Source organism: Ovis aries, chromosome X (assembly GCF_016772045.2).
Source record: "Ovis aries strain OAR_USU_Benz2616 breed Rambouillet chromosome X, ARS-UI_Ramb_v3.0, whole genome shotgun sequence".
Taxonomy (NCBI): Eukaryota; Metazoa; Chordata; class Mammalia; order Artiodactyla; family Bovidae; genus Ovis; species Ovis aries.
Window position 1 is genome coordinate 120181022 of NC_056080.1, and position 26238 is coordinate 120207259.

Genomic DNA, 26238 nt, shown 5'->3' on the forward strand with positions numbered 1-26238 from the left:
GTTTGCAATATTCAATTAAAATGTCAGAATTGTGTTTCTAAAAAAAAACTACTAATTTGGATAAAACTAATATGGTTCAGTACCCTAAATTACAACATCATACACTTTTCTGAAGGAACTTGGAAACTACACAAATATCATTTTGGTATAGTAACCCCATGAACAAAACAAAAGCCAAGAAACAAGCATTTAAAATACAAGTACATAGAAAATAAAAACATGCAAAAATAAACTGTCCCATTTACTACTCTGAATGGCATCTACCATGTTATATATAAAATACTAACTTGTATTTCCCATAGTAGTTTCAAAATATATGTGCTCAGGTTTTTAAAAATGTTGATATAGATATCAGTTCAGTTCAGTCACTCAGTCATGTCCGAATCTTTGCAACACCATGTACTGAAGCACACCAGGCTTCCCTGTCCATCATCAACTCCCAGAGCTTACTCAAACTAATGTCCATTGAGTTGGTATTGCCATCCAACCATCTCATCCTCTATCATCCCCTTCTCCTCCTTCCTTCAATCTTTCCCAGCATCAGGGACTTTTCCAAAGAGTCAGTTCTTCATGTCAGGTGGCCAAAGTATTGGAGTTTCAGCTTCAGCATCAGTCCTTCCAATGAATATTCAGGACTGATTTCCTTTAGGATTGACTGGTGGGATCTCCTTGCAGTCCAAGGGACTCTCAAGAGTCTTCTCCAACACCACAGTTCAAAAGCATCAATTCTTCAGTGCTCAGCTTTCTTTATGGTCCAGCTCTCACATCCATACATGACTACTGGAAAAACCATAGCTTTGACTAGACGGACCTTTGTTGGTAAAGTGATGTCTCTACTTTTTAATATGCTGTCTAGGTTGATCATAGCTTTTCTTCCAAGGAGCAAGCATGTTTAAATTTCATGGCTGAAGTCACCATCTGCAGTGATTTTGGAGCCCTCAAAAATAAAGCCTCTCACTGTTTCCAATTTTCCCCCATCTATTTGCCATGAAGTGATGGGACCAGATACCATGACCTTAGTTTTCTGAATGTTGGGTTTTAGCCAACTTTTCACTCTCCTCTTTCACTTTCATCAAGAGGCTCTTTAGTTCTTCTTTGCTTTCTGTCATAAGCCTGGTGTCATCTGTGTATCTGAGGTTATTGCTATTTCTCCTGGCAATCTTGATTCCAGCTTGTGCTTCATCCAGCTGGACATTTCAAATGATGTATTCTGTATATGGCTCAGACGGTTAAGCGTCTGTCTACAATGCAGGAGACCTCGGTTCGATCCCTGGGTCGGGAAGATCCCCTGGAGAAGGAAATGGCAATCCACTCCAGGACTATTGCCTGGAAAATCCCATGGACAGAGGAGCCTGGTAGGCTACAGTCCATGGGGTCGCAAAGAGTCGGACACGACTGAGCGACTTCACTTCACTTCACTTCACTTCATTCTGCATATAAGTTAAATAAGCAGGGTCACAATATACAGCCTTGACCTAATCCTTTCCTGACTTGGAACCAGTCTGTTTTTCCATATCCAGTTCTAACTGTTGGTTCTTGACTTCCATACAGATTTCTCAGGAGGCAGATAAGGTGGTCTGGTATTCCCATCTCTTTAAGAATTTTCCAGTTTGTTGTGATCCACACAGTCACAGGCTTTGGCATAATCAATAAAGCAAAAGTAGATGCTTTTCTGGAACTCTGTTACTTTTCCAATGGTCCAATGGATGTTTGCAATTTGATCTCTGATTCCTCTGCCTTTTCTAAATCCAGCTTGAATATCTGGAAGTTCACAGCTCATATACTGTTGAAGCCTGGCTTGGAGAATATTGAGCATTACTTTGCTAACTCATGAGATGAGTGCAGTTGTGTGGTAGTTTGAGCATTCTTTGCATTGCTTTTCTTTGGGATTGGAATGAAAACTGACCTTTTCCAGTCCTGCGGCCACTGCTGAGTTTTCCAAATTTGCTGGCATATTGAGTGCAGCACTTTCATGGCATCATCTTTCAGGATTTGAAAAAGCTCAACTGGAATCCCATCACCTCCACTAGCTTTGTTAGTAGTGATACTTCCTAAGGCACACTTGACTTCACATTCCAGGATATCTGGCTCTGGGTGAGTGATCACACCATTGTGGTTATCTGGGTCATGAAGATCTTTTTTGTATACTTCTTCTATGTATTGTTGCCACCTCGTCTTAATATCTTCTGCTTCGGTTTGGTCCATGCAATTTCTGTCCTTTATTGTGCCCATCTTTTCATGAAATGTTCCCTTGGTATCTCTAATTTTCTTGAAGAGATCTCCAGTCTTTCCCATTCTATTGTTTTCCTCTATTTCTTTGCATTGATCACTGAGGAAGGCTTTCTTATCTCTCCTTGCTATTCTTTGGAACTCTGCATTCAAATGGGTATATCTTTCCTTTTCGCCTTTGCCTTTTGCTTCTCTTCCTTTCTCAGCTATTTGTAAGGCCTTCTCAGACAACCACTTTGCCTTTTTGCATTTCTTTTTCTTGGGGATGGTCTTGATCACTGCCTCCTGTACAATGTCACGAACCTCCGTTCGCGTGTTATAGGTATCACAAAATATTAATAAAAAATTCAGCTAAAATTCTCTCCTTGAATTATGTAGTTTTTCATGTAAGGTACAGCAATAAGACCTAAGCTATGAAAATGTAGACTTGATATTTCCAAAGATGTATAGATATTAATGCAGTTTATCATTGCCTGAAGTCTGTATCCTGATGGAATAGGATAATACTCTTTTTCAATGATCTGTTTAAATATCACCTGCTGGGAAATAATCATACTTCTTTGTTCTTGAGAGAAATTTGACCTTTAATGAGGAAAAATGTAATGTATTGAAAGTAATTATTGAAGGAAAATTAAGTTTTCCCTCATTGATCCTATATGGATGACTACTTGCATCAAGAATGTTTTTAAATCCAATAACTAATTAATTAGGGGAAAAAACCTTCAGTATAAGAGCTAGTCAGAGAGTCACTCTCAGCATTTCACAGAATTGGTTATTCACCTTTGTTTGTTTCTTTTTGAAACTCTTTATGTGAAACTAGGTTTATTTATTTATTTAGGCACACTTTGTGGCTTGCAGAATCTCATTTCCCCAACCAGGGACTAAGTCCCTGGCCATGAAAGCCTGGAATCCTAACCACTACGCTACCACAGAACTCCCTGGTTCTTCTCCTTTATATAAGAATATGCTGACCAAAATATCGATATATGAAAAGGTTCCAACAGAGTATAAGGGCCCTGACTTCATTTTCTTGAATGTCAGGACTCTGCAAAAGCAGAAAACAGTTTTGTGTTAGGAAAAATTATCTGAATCTATTTGTGAATTTTCTATGCCAATGTAGTTGGGTAGTAGAAAATCTACTACCAATGAGCACTTAATTTTGAGTTTAATAAACAAGGAGAAACAGAAAGTACAATATAATAAAAAGGTGATGTAACTCAAATGCATAAGGTAGAAGCATTCTACTTTTCCTTTTCTTTTTTTTTTTCTTGGAAGCATCCTAGTTTTGAAGAGGGGTGAGGAACTCTCTATCTCCAGACTGTAAACTACTTGAATGCACAGAATATGCTTTTGTTTTCATTGTATTCAGCATAAAGCCTGGTATCCATTCAATTTTCAAAAGATGTTCTTTTGATTGCATTGAATGTCAAATTCAAATAAGTTTCAGTAATTTTAAAAATGTGCATAATTTGTTACCAAGCCTGCAGCTGTTAAACATTGCTCTCAAGCTTCATAGTGACATGGTATTGCCAGGGAACACTGATGCTCACCTTCTCTGCAGAGTGAGGTTGGAGTCTCATAAGATCAAAGTGTGGATACAGTTCTACCTGTGATCTTGCACAAGATAAGATATTGTTGGCAAAGTCTTCAGTGTTCCACTTCCTAATGGCCCATCTGTGTACTTCCTTTTAGCCAGAGGTCTGCGTCATGTAGGAAGGCTTCCTTGATTGTTCCTACTCAGTAATCACTGCCAGTCATGTTTATATTTCATGTTTTCAATCAAAGTGAGAGTTAAATTCCTTTAAGCAGACATGTAGATAGTGTGACATCCAGTCCTACATTCCACGGTTCAGGAATGCATTATCAACAATTAGTTGAAGAAAATACTATCTGTGTTACTTGGTTGCTAAGATGGTTATCATTGAAAATAGAGTATGCATGGAAAATACCTTACACATATTAAGGGTTATATATGAATATTTGTTGAATAAAAATGAATGATAAATTTATATTTTAATTATGATTACACTTACTTTATAATTACTACTTCACTATTACGATAGATTACATTCACCTCAAACTTCAGTTTTGAGAGACAGGGAATACTATAAAAGTCTTGTCATGTTTATCATTATGACATTATAATCTGTGAACAACATGTGGCTTAAACACTGTGTTGTTTAGAAGAAGAGATGATATGAGTGAAGTAGTTAAATTTGAACTTGCACTTCAAAATACTTGAATTCAAAACACTGCTTCTTTGTTATATCGTAAGGAGTTTTAACAGTTTCAGGGTCTGAGAGAGTTTACAATCCATTGATTTCAATCAGCTGGTCAGTCTTCTATCCCAACGAAAACAATCATAGTGACAGTTGCCACTCTGGCCTCCTCCCTGTATTTTTAACCATGGAGGAGGACGAGTGAGCACCTGCCTCCTAGATTTTAGATTGGAATTATTTCTTGAACAAATCAGGATTCTTTATACTATGGCAGAATAAACCTTCTGAAAATGGCTGGGTGAGACTCCCCTAGCAGCTGTGTCCATACTCTGATCATGGTGTTTTACTTAAAAAACAAATTTCTCATGGAATTTGTAAATAGAATTTAACAATGCATACAGTTTAGTCATCAGTAATTGCATTTGAAATTTTTTTCCACATCATTCTATCTCAACAGAAGTAAATAAAAGTTTGATCAGAATATTCATAGAGCTATTTTTTGGTAACAAGAAAAGCCATTTATTTTTCTTTTTGCAATAAAAATAATGTACAAAATGAATATTCATTTATGGAGCTGCTCAAGCAAAAGTAAAACCCCCAACCTTGAAAATCATCAAGGATATTCATTCTTAGAATATTATTGAAAGAGATGACATAGTATTAGGTACTGTAATGAGATAATATTAAATCATGGACAAAAACATTACAAATGATCACTTTTAAAGTTGTTTAAGAATTCCATTTACAACATAGTTGATCTATGTGTATTTACTAACTTACAGGCCCAGGGAATGTATGTCTCATACCTCTGCATTTCATTAATGGATAGTGACAGATGCTGTTAGATCCCTATTTGAAAGTATTAAAACTGACAAACTGTGTCCCTTAAATTATGAATTTCTTTATCGTATTGAACTGTCAGGCTGTTTTGTTGCTGCCTGTCAACTTGTTCTCAATACATGGTTCAGGAAATGAGTAGGCTCACATGAGCTCATCTGAGAGGGCAATCCCCATTTCTGAAATTCTCTAAGTAGGTTTGTTTAGAAAAATCAGTGAAACATTCCATTTAATCAGTCATTTCCTTCTGCTTTAAAAAGACAAAGTAATAGTTTGGCTATCTGATGCAAAGAACTGACTAGAAAAGACCCTGATGCTGGGAAGGATAGAGGGCAGGAGGAGAAGGCAGTGACAGAGGATGAGATAATTTCATGGCATCATTGACTCAATGGGCATGCATTTGAGCAAACTCCAGAAGATAGTGAAGGACAGGGAAGCCTGGCATGCTGCAGTTCATGAGGTCACCAAGAGTCAGACATGACTGAGAGAATGAACAACAACAGCAAATCTATTTATAACTTTGTTACAGAGCCCACTCAGTTGCTCTGAAACACCATGGATGCAGATCTATCTTCTTATGGTGCTTTCTATCCTAGAAAAGTTTCATGTCTATCCAGGAAAAAAGAAAGTACCCATCATCTTGTTAGTCTCAAGTCATATTCCTTTCTTTTTGTTATTACACTCATTCTCCCTTAAGCCAACCTTGGATATTTTCAATTGCAATTGCATTGCCGTTTTAAAAACAAGTTTGCCTTGCTCAGAAGTCTGAGCTTTTCAAGTTATCTATGGCTGGGTACCCCTCCAGATCTGTGTGACTTAACATCTTCATTTTCCTTCACTTGTCTTATGCCTGGCCCCTTTCAACAGCTCTCTCTGTAAGGTGTCACCAGTCTCTAGAAGTTTGGGAATGAGGCATAGAATTTGGATCACACTCTTATTTTACCAGAACAATGGTTAAACATACTCACACAGAAAATGAGTAGAGGTTTAAATTGTGTTTACTTCTACATCCTAAAATAATTGAGGAAATAATTTACTTCCAAATTTGGCCTTAATTTTAAAATACACTTAGTGAGTGATGTCTGTGGATTAATATTTCAGTATATTGTCAAGTGATTCCATATGGCTTTGCTTTTCCTTCTCCCATTTCCCCACTTTTAGTCAGAAGTTTTGGAAGTTTAAATATTTTGTAAATCAAGGTGTAGATACTCTACTATTACTGGTAGAATAGAACAGATTGATTTCAAATTCACAAGTGGTATATCTGAAAAGACAGACTCTCAGTGATTTACTTACAACTCTATTTTCAGCTTCTGTCAGCTGCTCGTATCTCTGATTTAATAATGTTTTATGTATTGCTTTCCCTTGTAGCTCAGTTGGTAAAGAATCTGTCTGCAGTGCAGGAGACCCAGGTTCAATCCCTGGGCTGGGAAGATCCCCTGGAGAAGGAAATGACAACCCACTCCAGTATCCTCGCCTGGAAAATCTCATGGACAGAGGAGTCTGGTGGGCTGCAGTCCATGGGGTCGCAAAGAGTCGGGCACAACTGAGCGACTAACCCTTACTTACTTATTTAGTACTTTTACAGATTTAAATGTATACGAGTATGTATTTCTGAAGAAAAATTCACTGATAATTTAAATTTTCAATGAGACTACCTGGAGAGCTGGTAGAAATTTCTTAAGACTTGGAATTCACTTGGAACATTTTCCTGAAAGGACTTCAGTTTTCTGTTCCATGCATGCTAAGCTGCATGCTAAGCTGCTAGCCTGCATGCATGCTAAGTCACTTCAGTCATATCCAACTGTTGGTAACCCTATGGACTATATGCCGCCAGGCTCCTCTGTTCATGGGATTCTCCAGGCAAGAATACTGGAGTGAGTTGCCATTTCTTTCTTCAGGGGATCTTCTCGACCCAGGGATAAAACCTGCATCTCTTACACCTCCTGCATTGGCAGATGGGTTCTTTACCAGTAGCACCACCTGGGAAGCCCTAACCATGCAAAAAGTAAGGGGAAACCCCTTATAGCAATGTTTACACCATTCTATGTGTAAAGTTACAATATGGAGAAAATAAATACCCTCAGTTCTAAATTCAATAATTTGTTTTCCTTGCAACAGTCATTTATGATCAAACATCTATTATAGCTCCTCTTTCATCTGTTACTTCTGTTTTTCATTCAACTGTTCTTTATAAAATCTTGACTTCTCTCTCTTTCATCCCCTCCCACTGCAACCGTGACCACCACTAACAATACTGAAGGCAAACAGGCGAACTTGCAGCTAGATTTAAATATATCCTGGCACTTCTACCAAAAACAATTTGTCTCTGTTTTATGACCTGCCAAACATAAATGAACTAAGTACCAACTTAAAAGTTGTTAATATCTGATCTTGTGTTTTATATCTACTATATGAAGAAGTCTCAGATTTATTTTTGGATAGCATTCCACAATTTTAAAGACAGAATAAATATTAGATCAGTAAAAAATTTTCTCTTGCTCCTCAGATTCTTTTTAGACTAGATTTACCTCCAGCTTCTCCAGTTAATGGAGCGGAGCATCCATGTGCAGAAGGGATGTATAATCCATTCTGATGATTTAGGACCACTTTCCCCTCTCCTTGCAATAGGAAAAACTGTCAAAGGAACTGGGTCTACAGCCTTGAACCTGCTGGATTCGCAGAAGACATATCAGCCTCCTTGAGTTGGTAGAGTCCTTTGTTCAGTTGCTACAACTTTCTCTCCAGAGAGCATCATCTGTCCTTATAGATTAGAACTGGGAACAGAGCAAGCTGTCTGATATCAGAATGGGGAATAGGCCTGCCTCAGTTGTGAGAGGAGAAGGCAATGGCACCCCACTCCAGTACTCTTGCCTGGAAAATCCCATGGACAGAGGAGCCTGGTGGGCTGCAATCCATGGGGTCGCTGAGAGTTGGACACGACTCAGTGACTTCACTTTCACTTTTCACTTTCATGCATTGAAGAAGGAAATGGCAACCCACTCCAGTGTTCTTGCCTGGAGAATCCCAGGGACAGTGAAGCCTGGTGGGCTGTCGTCTGTGGGGTTGAAGAGAGTTGGACATGACTGAAGCGACTTAGCAGCAGCAGCAGCAGCAGCAGCAGTTGTGAGAAGTGACAAAGGAGACCGGTGGATGGGATCCAGTTTTGCCAGCTGAGCTGACTGGAGACTTGATTACCTATAGGTGGGCTGCCGTCTCTGGGGTCGCACAGAGTCGGACACGACTGAAGCAACTTAGTAGCAGCAGCAGCAGCAGCACAAGAGCAGTTTTCACACTATGAAAATATGCAATACCAGCTTCTTCTGGAAGGGTCCCCAACCATTCTGGGATTGCATCATTATCAGAAGGAAAGAAAATAATGCCCTGAATCCAATTAGGAAATAAAAGAATTTGCTGGGGAAAGTTTCAAGTTAACAAATGTTTGCTGGTTAGGGTTCACTTACCAGCAATAAATACTTTTTTGACAGAGGAGAAGCACATGATCCCAAGCTGTTTAACAACAATGTCCCTGGAAACACAGGTGATGGGAGTCATTGCTATGGAAGTAGAGCAGGAAAGGAACTTTAGAGATCCTTCCCATAGTCCTTAGTAGAGTCCCTTGCCCAGAGTAATCTCACCATAAACTGAGGAAAGGATGAATCTAATTTGCTCCTTTTTTTTAACAGGTGAAGGAAATAAAGCCAAAAGGAAGAAGCAATTTACTCAGTAACATAAAGTTGACCAGTGGCAGAGCCAGGATAAAAGACGAGAATTTCTAAGTCCTTAGTGATTGTTCTTTCTACAACACTCTTCTTTGTATTCTGTCATTTTCACTGTTGATTGATCAGCCGTGAACTTTAATCATCTCCATCCCTAGAACTTTGTCCATGTGACTTCATGCCTGCAAAATCTCTAATAGAGCAACTGCTTAAACTAGCCTCAACAGCTCTAATCCACATCCACTTATCTGAGTTCCCACAGTACTTATTGCCTGTACCACATATTTAGAATTTTAATGCAAAGAAATATGGATTATTTTGCAATGATTTTGTAAACATTTCTTTTGTTATTAATAAGTTTGTATGCTCCTCTGGGTAAGAGACATTTGCTTATAGTTCTTTCACATATGTCAGCATCTAACTCTTAGGTTTATATGGATGCAGAAAAAAATAGAATAAGCATGTAACTTAGCATCCAAACAGGGACACTTTTGAGTGTCAAAGAAAGTATTAATATTTGCTTAATAAGTATAAGCTGTAACTATACTGGACAAACTGGAAAGTATGGTCTCCCTAACAACAGTCGACTTGCTCAATACACGTTCAATTAGAATCAGTCACTGATGATTGTGCAATTGTCCAACTATGGGACATATAGTTCACCTTATTACACTGAGTGGAATTATTCCTACAGTAGTAATCACTGAAAAAATCATGAACATTGTGGAATTCTATTTACTGAATAAGTATACGTATGTGTTATTTATTTATAAGTTATTATGAACATGTCCACAATATTCATTTGTTGCCTTAAGGTTGTAAGGATAAATTAAATGGAAAATTTCTGATGGTCCCGTTTTAATCGTTTCCATATTGAACATATGGATTGAGTGAAAAAAATGACATTCTCTCTAATTCTTTCCTGATGGTAAAATATGAAATCTGATGGCTTTCATGTGGGGTAGGTGAGGCAGGATGCTGTTAGGAGCTATGGACAAAAAGGCCTACATTGGAAGTTTAAAAGTAGATTTAAATTTGAACACTCTATTCAAAAATTTCAAGACATTTAGTGATTCTTTTGGGATAAAATATAGAGACATTAATAATGCAAACAAAGTCCATGATAAATTTATATACAACAAATGACTGACTAAAATTTTATAGCATTTACCCACCATCACTATATATTAACTTAATGAAATAAATCTTTACTTTGATGTTTTAAGAAATAAACAAGTTTTTTGATACAATTTTCAAAATGTAAATATGTATTTTTCTCTTCAGATATGTAATGGTTCCAGACATCCCAGACAGAACAGTCAATAGTTTTGATTTATTAATATTTCCAAATTAGAGGTTTAGTGATAAAAATTCCCTGCAGCAGAATGAATATTAAGCAGCTTGAACAATGGCAGTTACACCATCTGCTTCAGATAGAAATTTGCTGTCTTGACAGTAACAAAGGACAAATAGGCAAAACAGATAACATCAGGCCAGCAAGAGGGTAAATGCAACATGGGAAGCAGCATTTCCTAGATAAACTGCATTTCCTTTTGAATACTACATTCTATACTAAACAACACTTCATTCAACTGTAAGCAGATGTTTATCAAAGAGAATTCATACTCTTTATCACAAAAATTGCTTTATATTATCAGATAATCTAAATAATCATACTTTTCAATGCTCATAATTTTAAATTAAATTAAAGTACACAAGCAAGAAAAGAAAATAATTACATGGGAAACAAAATAGCATGTTGCCCTTAGGAAAAATTCTGAGAACAGACATTATATTGACAGGTTCTCACCTACCCACATGGACTTCCAAGACAAGACTCTAGATTATATTTTTTTAGGAAACTAAGTTTAAAAAATCTATTTAAAAGACTGTCTCCCCACATCCTGTAATCAGTGTAATATCTGTGTATATGTCTGGGGAGGTTTGGTGAAAGTCACTCAGTTGTGTCTGACTCTTTGTGACCCCATGGACTGTATAGTCCATGGAATTCTCCAGGCCAGAATACTGGAGTGGGTAGCTTTTCTCTTCTCCAGGGGATCTTCCCAACCCAGGAATCGAACCCAGGTCTCCCACATTGCAGATGGATTCTTTACCAGCTGAGCCACCAGGGAAGCCCAAGTATACTGGAGTGGCTAGCCTATAACTTCTCCAGTGAATCTTCCTGACCCAGGAATTGAACCGGGGGCTCCTGCATTGCAGGCAGATTTTTCACCTGCTGAGGTACCAGGAAAGCCTGGGGAGGTGTGGAGGGATGTTCAAATAGCATTTGTTCTGCATTAAAATAATAAGGGGAAAATAAAACTTTCCATTGTAACATATTAATTCACAAGGTTAGTAGATCATATGAATATCTTGCCATATGTCTAAGAATTTTATTTTCATTTTTTTTTTAAAAAAGAGGCCAATTTCTGGAACCTCAGAACAAGGAAATTTACATAAAGGCACATGGCCCATTTTCTCCTTCCATTTTGTATCACTCACATAGTTGATGTTCAGATTTCTTTCATCTTTGGTTCAGTAGTGGCAGTAAAGATAACAGTTGAAAGAGAGAAATTTTTAAATACATACAATGTAAAAAGTCAATTCCTTCCAATTGTCAGAAAAAAAATGTGTCATAGTTTTTATTTGGTCTTGTATTTCAGTCAACAAGGATTTATTTGTGCTGAGTCACTTCAGTCGTGCCTGACTTTTTGTGATCCCATGGACTGCTGCCCACCAGACTCCTCTGACCATGGAATTTTCCAGGCAAGAATACTGGAGTGGGTTGCCATTTCCTTCTCCAGGAGATCTTCCCAACCTGGGGATTGAACCCACATTTCTTACATCTCTTGCATTGGCAGGTGGGTTCTTTACCACTAGCGCCACCTGGGAAACCCTCATCTAAAGTTTTAAATTTAAATAAAAGGATTGATTAAGTTCAACATGTATTTTTGACTGATACATTTCATCTCAATTGTCTGAAAATAGTAAATTTATAATGAGCTGCAAGTTTTGTACATTATTTTACAGCATTGGTCTAATTATGAAAATGCTGTCATGACCTAAGTTTAGACCTGTAAGCCCAATGTCCTTGATGGTTGAGGAAGCTAAAGACATTTCCTAAGAAGGCAAGTTACCATCCACAATTTTAATACACACAAAAACTATGAGGCCTTACTTCAAAATACTCAGTTAAGTAACTTACCATGAATTAATCTCTCACAAACTAATCTTTCCTGGATTTTAAGTGAGTTTTCAGTTTATGTTTTACTTGCCACAGAAAATAGTGCCATGTTTATGTGGTACTAAAACAGGGTGTTTAATTTTCTAGATCTTTCTTCAAGTCCTGGTTATAAGAATTAATGAGTGAGTTCACAGGTAACTTAAGTGAATTTTTCTGTCAGTATTTATTGAGCTTCTACTTAATGCAAGTTACAAGGCTAGAGGCTATAGTAAATACTAAGATGTATGAGAATATAGGGTCTTTGCTTTCAAAGAGCTAACAACTTAGCTCTTAACAACACAATGAGTACAAAAAAGTGGGAAACTGGTTATTGCCAAATGATGGGGACTTGAGTATTCAAAGATATTATGAAGGAAAGAAGGGGCTAGGAATGGGTCCTGAGTGAAGATCTAAATTACAAGAAATAGAGAAGAAATTCTGTCAGCACTAGGCTTAAGCATATTTTCACACTATCTGCAGGGAATGAAGAGGCAGGGTAAGGCTAGCTTGTCAGAAAACTGGTAAGGATATGGGGCAAATAAAATACACAGGAGCCCAATTTGTAAGAGAATTATAATCTCAATTTTGTCACATCGAGAGGAGAGAACAATTTCTCTCTCCTGTCCTACCACTTAATGGGCAATTTGCCAGGGAATTTAAATAAATTTATCTTGCAATGTTGTCACCATGAGAATCTTAGATTATTCCAGTACTGTCAAGCTTATTTTATGTATTTTGGACACTGAGTCTTTGAGGGTTAATGTGAATTGCTAAGAGCTACACAGCTAGTAATTATGATGATAATAAACAATAAGGTGACAACATTTATTGAGCACCTGCTATTAAGCTGATTTAGACATAGTCACTGTTATCTGGTAGTAGAAGATACTGAGCTGTTTGCTTGATCTCTCCACCTCCTCACTTTTCTTAGGCAGGGTCCCAGGACCCTGGAGATATGTACCCACCTGCATGCAGGAGTAGCCCACAGTGTGACTCTCCCAGCTTTCCAGATGGATTTATTTTTGCACTCTTCTATGCCCAGTTGGTCAAGGAGGAGCCCAGTGGGTCATTTGCCAGTGCTGTTGACAGTGGAGCTAGGGCTGGGACCCTGTGTTTTATGCCGAAGGACCAGCTTGAAGGAGGGTGTGGATTGGAGACCTGGAATATTGCAGGATCCATTGCTTCATTCCGTCAGCATGAAGACCACACACATGGGTCAGCTTCAGTTGAAAGAAATGTAAGCTTAGAATCAAGCAGATCTGGGTTCAGAATCCAGGAACTAGCCTTGGAAACTTACTAAAGCCCTCTTGGCTTGTGTTCCCTTATATGTTAAATGGGGTCAATAATAACCACTTCATTGCCTGTTAACTCCTGAGTTAGCAGAAATAACTTGTAGAGTCCAGTCGAGTACCTGATATTAGGTGTTCAGTGAAAGTCAAAGTCGCTCAGTCATGTCTGATACTTTGCGACCACATGGACTATACAGTCCATGGAATTCTCCAGGCTAGAATACTGGAATGGGTAGCCTTTCCCTTCTCTAGGGGATCTTCCTAACCCAGGGATTGAACCCAGGTCTCCTGCATTACAGGCAGATTCTTTATCAACTGAGCTATAAGGGAAGCCCAAATGTTCAATAAATAACAGTTGTTGCCACAAATGAATGTCTCCCATGTCACCAATGGCAATTATCTTTCAAACTACCAGAAATTAGTTAAAAAATTTTGGACATTTTTTTAGTTGATAATTCTACATTTTATATTTGTCTTATAATTTTTTTTTTTTTTTACAAAAAGCCAAGTTGCTTTACATTGGAGCACCAGGAAAATCCCTATGCCTAATTGTTTATGTTGGCTTAAATGTTAAATATGACTGTTTAAAATTGCCTAAAGTTTCCTGATGAGAATTTGTAGATCATTACTTTGAAATTATGTAAAAGACAAAGGCACATTTTTTCCTATGCATTTGGAGGGAACTCATTCTCCCAAGCGTACAAAACAGAAAACTGTCCATTTTCTGCACCTTGCATTTTTTCTCCTGGTTGTGACTAAAATTTATCAATTGAAGCAGACATTGGCAAATAATCATTATTACTTCTTTCTTCATTATTTGCTTCATTAAGTTGTTGATAAAATTCTATGAACAAAGTCCTTGTCTAAATGTATAATGTTCCTATTTTTTAAAAGCCTATCTCTTCTAGTTTTGCCCTAGCTTATGCTGCCTTACCAAATGATGCCCCATTTGGTAGCTTGGGAGCTCACCCATCCTAGAATTTGAGAAATAGTCTGACTGTAAGCACATAGTGTTAGTCGCTTAGTTGTGTCCAACTCTTTGTGACCCCAGGGACTGCCGCCTACCAGGCTCCTCTGTCCATAGGATTTTCCAGGCAAGGATACTGGAGTGGGTTTCCAACTCCTTCTCGAGGGGATCTTCCCAACCCAGGGATCAAACCTAGGTCTCCTGCACTGCAGGTGGATTCTTTACCATCTGAGCTATGAGGGAAGCCCATAAGTGCATGCTGGTGCTGCTGCTAAGTCACTTCAGTTGTGCCCAACTCTTAGCATCCCCATGGACTGCAGCCTACCAGGCTCCTTCATCCATGGGATTTTCCAGGCAAGAGTACTGGAGTGGGTTGCCATTGCCTTCTCCGCCATAAGTGCATAAGACTGGATTAATTATAACCATTGGTATGTGAATCACCATTATAATTTCAGCAAACATGGCTCCATTGGCAAAATTGGTTAATCAATCAAAAACTAAAGCAATATATTGTATACACATTGTGAATATTCAGTTTTAGGAGATAATGCCAACTTTTTCCATCAAGTAGTTGTACAATGTATACTTCTGCTAGTAATGCATAGTTATTGATCTACATTCCTTCAAATGCCTGGTTCTTGCAAACTTTAAAAATGTTATCAGTACAGCAGGTATAAAAAGTTCGATTTCCTTCTTGCCTGCCCTCCCTGGATAAGGAAGTTCCATTACTGAAGCTGAGGTTTAGAACTTTTCCTACATGCCTGAAACCGAATGGAATCAAATAGATGAACATTCTCAGCAAAATGAGAATTACTGGTGATATTCTAGGCCTGTTATGGTGAAAGGTTTTTAAAATTGAGGAGGAAGAAAACAATTTAAAAATAAGCAGTACCCAATTTAAGAGCAGAGGAAAAAGTGTGTACTCCAAAATTTACAGTGCAGTGAGGCTTATCTATGACTCATAAAGAACATATTTTCCTGCCTAAAATTCTAGAATAATGGCAAACTGAAATATGAATTTGCACTTGTTTCTGTTTTTCCAATAAAGGAGACTTATTTCTAAACTGTTGGTTAACCTGTTAGAATATAGATACTCTCTTCAATGTGCTATTTGATGGATATAAATATAAAAACATGGAAAATAACATGAGACAAACTATTAATTATGGGTTCTAACAGATCACATTTTCCTCAGAAGACCATTCATTTATGAAGTTGTGGTCCCATTTCATTCATCATGTCAAAAATATGTGTTCATTATACCACAATTTTGAAAAGCTGTTACAGTTTCCCGTAGTAACCATTTTATATATGATTGCAGTAGCCTTAATGCTAAATTATAATATTACTTTCAATATGCATACTCATAAAAATGCAATGCTGTAGTAGAGATAATTCACCTAAAAGAAATGTAGTCAAAGTTTTTATGGCTGATTTATGTTGATGTTTGACAGAAACCAAAAAATTCTGTAAAGCAAATATCCTTCAATTAAGAAATAAATTTAAAATAAAAAAAAATTTAGTCAAGATTTTTACTTCATCTGTGGCCACCATCCTGTGTCATTATTGACTAACCATGTCCCAGTAAAATTATGTACTTACTTAGCATTAATTTGGGCTTTCCTGGGTGGCTCAGATGGTAAAGAATCTGCCTGCAGTGCAGGAGACTCAGGTTCAATCCCTGGGTCAGGAAGATCCCTAGGACAAGGGAATGGTAGGAGCCTGGTGGGCTACAGTCCATGTGATTGCAAAGAATTGGACATGACTCAGTGACTTTCACACTTGGCGTTAATTGCAACAATATTATTCAATACCCTTGTTTTTGTGGAAGAGAAGCATGTCTAAACAAGCAAAAGTTCTTTAGTATAAAGCTATGAAGATTAAAAAAAATAAACCTTTTTTTAGCATAAGATAGATACTACTTGAATACTGCTTCTAAAAGGAGCCCAAACTCACACTACTTAAATATTTACTTAAAATCTGGTGATATACAAAGCATTAGAGAAACATTTCTGCTGAAAATTTGACTCCTGGCATTATTAAAATCTTGATATTCTAAACCATAACTAATTGGTGGAGACAAGTGAGCCAAAATTGTTTTTATAATCCAACAAACATTCAAAAATTTACCTTCATTCTTCAGTGTCATGAGGGTGAGCTACTGGGCATTGTAGTCTTTAAGAAGCAGATCTATCAGCTTTACTTTCAGATCTAATGATAAGTTACTCTCTCCATGGTCAGTACAGATTTTTTCTCAAGACAACTGTAAATTGGACAGAAAAGCAAAATGCCTCTCTTTTGCTTCCTTTTACTAATATCTGTCTCAAGAATTTAATCACTCAACCAGCAGATATTTACGGGGTGCCTACTATGTACAAGATACATAATTATGTGAAAGTCTGGATAAGGCCTGAGACAAAAAGACTGCCTAATGAGATGGAAGATAAAATGACGGCAAATTTGTATTTAATTTGTCCCAACTTGTAAGCTCACTTCCTGAAGATTATGAAATGCTAAAATGCAGGCTTCATTGATTCCTCCCCCTTTATATCTGTATAATCTTCATGGCTCAGAGCATACAATTTGGCTTTTTGTAACATTCTGCCTTTTTTGTTTGTTTTACCATAATTAGTTTTATCTCATCAATAGGATTATGAACAAACACAGATGTCATACAGCCTACCTAAGAATTATCTGTCACCCCCCATAATTCCTGGCATAGTGCCAATCATATAGTAATTCTCCATAATTATTTCTGTTGATTAATCTAATATTCAAGGTTATATTATCAAAATAACTTAGTCCACTTATTCTTTATTCTAACCTCCAGAGATTCAAATGAGAGGGAAAAGGATAAGATTTAGTGTTATCACCATCAACTACTAGTTCTGGACTCTGCTACTAGTCAAATGTTTACAGCAAATTGTGTGAAAACTGAGTAATTTACATCTATAAGCATCATTCTTTTCCTGTGACAGGGGTATTTTGGTATGTAAATTGTAGTGTTTTGCTTCTTAAAACTAGGTTACATCATTTTTAGTTCTAATGCAAACTTAATGCACTACTTATTAATATGAAGAGTCAAAAATAATGATCTTAGATTTATATATTTTTCCAAAAAAATAAACTGAGAACTTTATGTTCTCTGGGGCATGATATCATAAAGTATAATTAAGGCAGAACTACTGGATCTGTATTCTGCCAGCTCCTGCTATCCAAATTGCCACTGACCTTCCTCAGAAGGCCTTAGAGCCCAGATATTCTTTTCTTTTCCTGCAATTCAGTGGATATCCCTTCTCACAGCTGTAAGTCTACCATAGGGATCTCAACTGGTTAATTGTGGAAAAGGAGTAAAAAATATTTTTGTAGTAATTTTTTAAAATTCAATGTTGGATAGCAAACATAGTGAAAGTTGTCTGGAAATAAAAGTCATATATAAGTGTAAAGTACATTTGCTTTGGTGCCTCCCTTGGGAATTTAACATATAAATCAGTTCCCTAAGCTTATGAATTATTGAGAAGTGATGATCTTAACTTTTCCCAAAATGTTGTCTGGATAGTAAATAGGACACTAAATAGATGACCAGATTTTTAAAGTTGTGGCTTGGAAAGAATTTCACCCCACCAGAGTCCCAAACAACGGCAACTCTAACATGACATGACTCTATACCACCTGGTGGTAGGGGATGTTTGTTACAGGTGTAGTAATTGGAAGGCACAATACCAAAGCATCAGGACTGTGAGACAAAGATGAGTGATCCAGTCCTCTATTTCTCAGTAGTTACAGGAGTTTCTCTTTGGAAGAGCTGCTTAAAGTATTATCAAAACCCCTTAGTCAGCACCTTCCTCTATCATTTCCATGTTGCTTTCACTTGATGTACCCCACGTTATTTCATTACTGTGTATGGAGATCAAACCAGTCAATCCTAAAGGAAATCAACCTGATTATTCATTGGAAGGACTGATGCTGAAGCTGAAGCTCCAATACTTTGGCCACCTGATGTGAAGCACCAACTCATTCAAAAAGACCCAGATGCTGGGAAAGGTTGAGGGCAGAGGAGAAGTGGGTGACAGAGGATGAGATGGTTGGATGGTATCATTGACTCAATGGACATGAGTTTGAGCAAACTCCAGGAGATGGTGAAGGACAGCCTGGCATGCTGCAGTCCATGTGGTCACAAAGAGTTGAACATGACTGAGCAACTGAATGACAACAACAACCCAATAAGGTCACAGGCCCCATCAGCTCTGCTTCATTCCAGTCTTTTCATGAAGTCCTTCCCCCCTCCAAATGCACTTGAAGTGTTCCTCCTCCTGCCCTTGCCACACTCTAAATTTAACTCCATCTTCATTGCTGGATTCAGAGGTCACTTCTTATACTTTATTACAACACAAGCAAATCTTACCCATTCTTCATTTCTTTTCCCTCATTGACTTTATAGCTTGCTTTCCCTGAGCTATCTTTCCAATGATCAGCTGTCAAGTAAAAAACGTTTCCCCATATAATCTCTCTTTAAAAATGTACTTTTTAACATTAATTAAATTATGATATTAAAATTGTATCTCAATTTTAAATATAGCATCAGAAAGGGAAATGAACTATAGACAAATTTCTAGAAGGAAAGTGATGTCTTTGTATTGACAAGTAAATCAGAGATGGGGAAAGGGCCATCTACAGTGGAAGACAACTGAGATGGAAGTGAAAGCCACAGAAAAACTTCCTACCCATCTGCCTACTAGATATCACCCAATTGACATCTTAGAAGCAACTCAAATCCATCATGTCTGAACTAAACTTACCTCTGTCCCTTTCCACAAACAAAAGTTCTCCACCTCCTCCTGTATACCCCATCTCAGCAAAAAGTATGTCATATCACTAACTGGTCAAGCCAGAGACTTGAGAGTCATTCTTGAACCTTCCTTCTCTCTTACTGTTCAAAATCACCAAGTCCTGCCCCTCAAATAGGACAAGTATTATCGGTTCCCACCACCCCATTCCACCATGTTATCTGGACATGCTGTCTTCATTTCCTAACATCTAAACCCTCTCCAATCTGGCTTGTCTCCACTGCTACACAAAAACTATTATGAAGATCAGCAATAACTTGCATGGTACCAAAACCAACAAATTTATGATCTTATAAATTAAAGTTCTAGCAAGAAACAGAATTTACTTACAAATTCCATATATACTTGAAAGATTCACTTCTTAAAGAAGATTAAATCTTCTTGAATCCATTAATTATAATCCCCTCCACCAAATGCTTTTCTAGAGCTGAAACAAACTGTAGAACTGATGGATTTGGCCCTCCTGTCCTTACCAGAAAGAAGAAGTACTTTCTAGTTCTTCCTTTATTGGACAAATTTAGAGAACACACTGAAATTTTAGATTTCTTTTGGATGCTAGGGATACTTGGTCATTTTTTTTTTCCTTTTTAGAATCAGAGGTTACTGTTAGCCAATATCATAAAGATCTATTAGTAAACTGAAATTTTGGCTTGCACTTAAAGGCATCAGGAGTGCCAAATTCATCAAAATGAATATTAAATGAAGAAAAGCACCAAGGAGCGAACAGTGTACGGAAGGTGAGCTACACTTAACTGTTAGCACATCAAGTACCAATTTTAAATATAATACTAAGAAATAAAGTGTAATAAAGACTAATTCATTTACGTTTTTATATCCAGCAGAACATTATGTGTTTTATTAAAATGAATTTGCAGAGATAAGTATATATCCAATTTAAAGGAAGCTTTCTTTGCAGAGATCAAAAGAAATAAAAAAAATAATAATGGACATGAGTCATTCACACTTTCATCCAACATTTATTGAACACATTTATTGAGCAATTCTGCATTATCAGTAAACATTAATTGAACTGTTAAATGACAATGTTTAAACTGGGGCACAAAAGAATGAATTATACTATTTCAAAAGCATTATGAATAATAATACTTTGTTAAATATACAAATACTTTGGAAATATCTGTACCAGTCCTTAGAGATACAAACTTAGGTAGTAGATGGAGCAGGAAAAAAGCTCAGAAACTTTGAAGTGTGTGCTAAATATTTTAACCATAAACTCTCTTAACCTCCTGATGCCAGACACTTAAACCAAATTCATTTTCTAGTCAAACATTGATTTCTGAGAACAAATTGTCAACTTCTTTATCCAGGGGCACACCACTAAATAATCAGAAGTAGCAGTATCTACTGCTTTGTTTCTCCTCATTTAAAAATAAAAAGTATCCTTCAAGAGAAAAGCTCATACAGTTTTGACATTTACTAATTGGCTTTTAAATACTAGAAACTTTAAATGGGTTGTTGCATGTAATCCATCTGACAAAATTATATCATGCTGACTTCCATGTTGTTGAGCTAGAAAGGGTTTAGAGGAGATAAGAAAATGGCCGTAATACTAATAACAATAATATCAGGGAAAGCAACAGTAGCTAATTTTTCTCTAGCATTTGATAAATGCTAGACTGCTGGATTGATATAGTAGCAATTTTTCTTAGGCAAGTCCCTAGGACTCGAAAGAGACTTTGGATAACTCACTTAAAACTCGAGACCTCATATATTAAGTACGGGTAATAATAACCACTTTCATTGAAATGTGAAAATAAAATGGAATCATTTGTATAATTTTTAGCACATTGCCTGACACTGGGTAGTGTTTGTTCAATAAATGATAGCTTATAACTATGTATAACATCTCCTCATTTGATGGGAAACTTGGTCACAGGTCCTTTGATTGTTAAACTTACAATTCCCTGTCTACATTTGCTATTCTCCTAACTTAGATTAATAAAGCCATGTTGCCTTTCCTCTTATGGTTAGTCAGTATTTGAAAATTACCTAAAATTTTCTGATCAAAATTGGCACTTTCCTTTCAGTGTGGAAAAATGAAAACTCTCCTTTTGCTGTGCCTTCCATTTCTTACTCTTGAATTATGACTAAGTCACAGATACTAGTAGATGCACTCCCTATTTTGGGGGAGATCTAGGTAAATAAGTGGTAGTAAAAATTCCCCATTTGTTAGCTTGTTGGGAAATTTTTTTAAAAATCCTGAGGTCTCTTGTTAATAAGTTCCTAGTGAATCTTATTTCACTTGTAGCATGCCAATGAAACACAACTTTAAGACAACTGGACAGAGTCCTTTTGGGAGGGATAACATGGGAAATGGAAAGACAGAGGAAGAGAAAGAATTCCAAAAAGTATTGGGATTGAGTTAGTTTTGTACTTGATATTCCATCTTTCGTAATTCTCAACTCTTGTTTTTGTAATATTTCATAATATCACTCCACTGACACTTCCGCAGAAGTAATAAAAACATCTTCTATAAAACCTATATGCTCATTGTGCCTTTTATCATGTAAGCCTACTTTGTAGCTCTTCAGCAAAGTCTATCAGATACTGACACGTTGGTAGAGACCATCTTTTTAATCTTCAGCCCTCGGTTCTTACTTGGTTTACCTTTTGAGTCTGCTGTGTGCTTTAACAGTGAACAAATGGCTTGCCTGCCTTGCTCTATCTGGTTTTGTGATACTCCTGTCACTATTCATCAATGAATTGCAAACTCTGATCAATTACATCAATGTTTCCACAAAGCTTTCAAATGAGAACAGTCTGCAGTCACTTGCAGAGAGTCCTGACCTTTCAAATGCATTTTGTTCTGATTTCCTTAATTATTTCTATTCTCTTTCTCCCTCCCAGGACACCAGTCCTCTCTTGAAATTCCAAAATGTGAAACTTAATAGCATCCCCCGCCCCCCACTTCTCATTCTGCTCACCTGACATCACTACTCACTAAAATCGGATAGTATTTAAACATGCAGATAAGGAATCCCCATTTCCTTTGCACTTTCTCCACTCAGACAGGCTTGTTTTTTTTCAACACTCCTGTGCTTTTAGTTTAGAAACCACTAATGATGTTGCTGTATCTCTCTTTCAGAACTTCCCACTTCTCTATCCAGAAAACCATTACTTCTTCAAGGCCTAGCCAGTGTTTACTACAGAAACTATCTTACCACATACCTTTAGCCTGTTGACTTAAAAAAGACGCACAACAGGAGAGTTGTGAGTTAAGTTTTATTTGGAGCAAAATGAGCACTATAGCCCAGGAGACAGCATTTCAGATAGCTCTGAGAAACTGCTCCAGCGAGGTAGGGGGGAAGATCAGTATATATGTGATTTTGTTGAAGGAGGAATACATGCAGTCAAGCACTGCTTGACTATATTTTTGCAGGAGGTTTTTGCTAGTCATGAGAAGCAGATGTCACCATGAAGGAATTTAGTGCTTTTCTAGACATAAGGAGATGCCAAGAATTGGGGGTCATAAAATCAGCTTCTGAAAACCTAAGAGGTTTCAGCTTCTGAAAACCTAAGAGAGCTAAGAGCTCTCTGAAGACCTGTTCTACCAGTTTTTCCAGAGCAGAGAGTGCCTCATTTCTGATCTCCACTCTGAACTCCCTTCAGTAAGTGCTGAAAATCAGCAGCTGAAGCAGCACATGATTTAATCCTTGTAGAGGTAGATGGCAAATGCTAATTTGTAATTGACAAGCCTCATGCAAAGTTATCCATTGGTACTTTATGAATGAGTGGAGTGGTCAGCAGACTACAGACTATTTTTTATGGCCCATGAGCTAAGAATGGCATTTACATTTTTATATGGTTCTGAAAATTTTTAAAAAGATGAATAATACATAATACTAAGTGAAAAGTATATGGAATTCAAATTTCAGCTTTTATAAAATTTTCTTTGAACCCAGCCACACTCATACTCATTTGGGTATATGTTGTCTCTGGCTGACTTCAAGCTACAACAGCAGAGCTGAAAAGTTGCAAGAGACCATATGGTCCACAACATCAAAAATATTTACTACCTGCCTGTTTACATAAAATATTTGTTGACTCCAGCTCTGTTACCTTGCTGTGCCGAATGTAGGCCAGCAGCATCAACATCACCTGGGAGCCTGTTAGAAATGCAAACTCTCTGGCTCCTTCCCAGACCTACTGATTAGATTTACTGATCCTTAAATGGATCCCCAGATGATTCTATCCACAGAAATTTCTGCAAAACATTGCTCTGGCTCTCATCATGCTGTCTTAAAATTGTCAATATTTTAAAAGATAAAAAAAATGGAAACATGACTATGCTGTTAAAAATGTATGAGTTATGGGTACTGCTGCTGCTCCTAAGTCACTTCAGTCATGTCTGACTCTGTGAGGCCCCATAGATGGCAGCCCACCAGGCTCCCCCGTCCCTGGGATTCTCCAGGCAAAAACACTGGAGTGGGTTGCCATTTCCTTCTCCAAAGCATGAAAGTGAAAAGTGAAAGTGAAGTCGCTCAGTCCTGCCGACTCTTCGCGACCCCATGGGCTGTCCATGGGATTTTCCAGGCAAGAGTACTGGAGTGGGATGCCATCACCTTCTCTGATGAGTTATGGCAGATGTATGTAATTTAAAACAAATTTTGGGCCACTGATAGATAGTGTAGTGCAAGATAGTACAATTCAGTGGAATAAAACTACAGTGTGAGACTAAAGCAGAAATAAGAAAGCTTGGTTAGCCAGGAGGACATATGAACCAAGAGTTAGACCACTTGACAATGTACTCATTTAGTAACATCATATTTCAATTATATTTATATATATTCCATTCCCTGGTGGCTCAGAGGTTAAAGTGTCTGACTCCAATGCAGGAGACCCGGGTTCGATCCCTGGGTCGGGAAGATCCCCTGGAGAAGGAAATGGCAACCCACTCCAGTATTCTTGCCTGGAGAATCTCATGGACAGAGGAGCCTGGTAGGCTACAGTCCACGGGGTCGCAGTCGGACACGACTGAGCAACTTCACTCACTATTCCATATGTTCATATAATCAATGATTATTCATAATTAAATTCAATATATATTGAATAGTCTATTTAAAATTAATTTTTGTTGAAGTATATTGATTTACAATATTGCACTAATTTCTGCTGTACAGCAAAGTGATTCAGTTATACGCATATATACATTATTTTTTATATTCTTTTCCATTATGGTTTATCCCAGAATGTTAAATATATTTGCCTGTGCTATACAGTAGGACCTTATTGTTTATCCATTCTGTATGTAATAGTGTACACCTACTAACCCCAAACTCCCAGTCCATCCCTGCCCAAACTCCTAATCTTTTTTTTAATGTGTAAGCCTCATTAGCAATAATCCTTAATACTTTACAGGTTATGGTATAATTCATTTGCCATAAATTTTAGTTTTCTTATTTAATAATGCATAGCAGTGATATGATTTAGTTATGTGAATATGAAGTTCTTGGTGCCTGAAACAGGGTAAGAGAGACCTATTCAATATCCCTGTTGGACCAGTCAACAATTCATATGTGGCATCAGGCATTTATAAGTGTCAGCTGATTGTATAGCTAATATTACATTTAAAGTCATTATAATACTTTTACTATTGTATTTATCAAAGTTAGTTGATAGCTCACATCTGCAACCCTATGGTAAGGCCATAGTAACTGAGGGATCTAATTTTTCACCAGGATGCAATATTTATAACTAACACTAGCTACCACCAGGGGGAGTAGAAAAATCCTCTGCAATTGAACAGCCACATGTTAACCACTTCAAAAGGTTAAACAAATGCTTTTTAAGAGATAATGCCTATTTGTTCATTCAGTTAGTCAGTCAATGAATTGTTACTGAATCATATGCTGGAAACTGTGCTAGATGCTAAAAATATAATATTGAGCAAGCAAATAACAGTCCCTGATTTTATGGAGTTCACATCTAATGGAGGACATGGCAGTCCTCAGCTAATCACAAACATAAATGTATAATTATGGACTGAGATAAGTGGTATGATAGAAAGTTATACAGAGTTATCTATGAGGGTATTTAACAGAGGAAGGTGACTTAGTCTTGGGAGGTAAGGTAGGCAGGAAGTCTTCCCTATTCCCAGAAAGAAATATCTTTCAGGTTATGTTTTGAATGCTTAATAGAAGTTGTCCAGTGATGTGTTAGGAGAGGTGGGAAATGCAAGGAGGTTTGCACAAAAGAAGAGAAAGAATGATGAGTTCAAGGAACTGGAAGTATACCACGTGGCTGAAGCAGGAGGAGGCAAGGGGAAAGGGTAAAATATGATGCTGAAGAAGTTGACAGAGGCCAGATCAGGTGGTCTCCTATAAACCATGATAAAGATATGGGTCTTTATCCTAAGGGAAAGAAGAATTGGGAGAATAAATTTGGGAATGCAAATATATAATTCAGTGTAGATTAGTTAGAAGCCTATCCCAGTACTCAGACAAAACATGATGGAAAGCCAAACTGGTATGATGATAATAGAAATGGAGTGAAGACATTTAGGAGCTAAAGCTGACAGGAGTTAGTGATGAATTTGGTTATGGGACATAAGGGATAGGAAGATGTGTAAGGATGACTGACAGTTTCTTGTCTAATCCAACTATTTAAGTGATAGTGCCATTAGTAATGATACTAAGAATCTTGTAACACATTGAGAGTATGTTCTCACATAATCAAAACCCTGTGAAGTCAAGGGGAATATTCAATGGAAAGCCAGTTAATTACATACAGGTTTTGATGAATATACCACAACTATTTGGTTTTTTTTTTTTTTTTTAGTTTTTTAGTTTTTAAATTTTAAAATCTTTAATTCTTACATGCGTTCCCAAACATGAACCCCCCTCCCACCTCCCTCCCCATAACATCTCTCTGGGTCATCCCCATGCACC

General features: G+C 37.2%; 1 non-coding gene across 1 annotated transcript; it reads right to left on the reverse strand.

Annotated features, from left to right (window-relative positions):
* Window positions 1-13180: 13180 nt before the first annotated feature.
* On the reverse strand, window positions 13181-13309 carry LOC114111830 (small nucleolar RNA SNORA35). The gene has a single exon (XR_003587569.1). It is a non-coding gene; the product is annotated as a small nucleolar RNA SNORA35 (small nucleolar RNA).
* Window positions 13310-26238: the final 12929 nt, after the last annotated feature.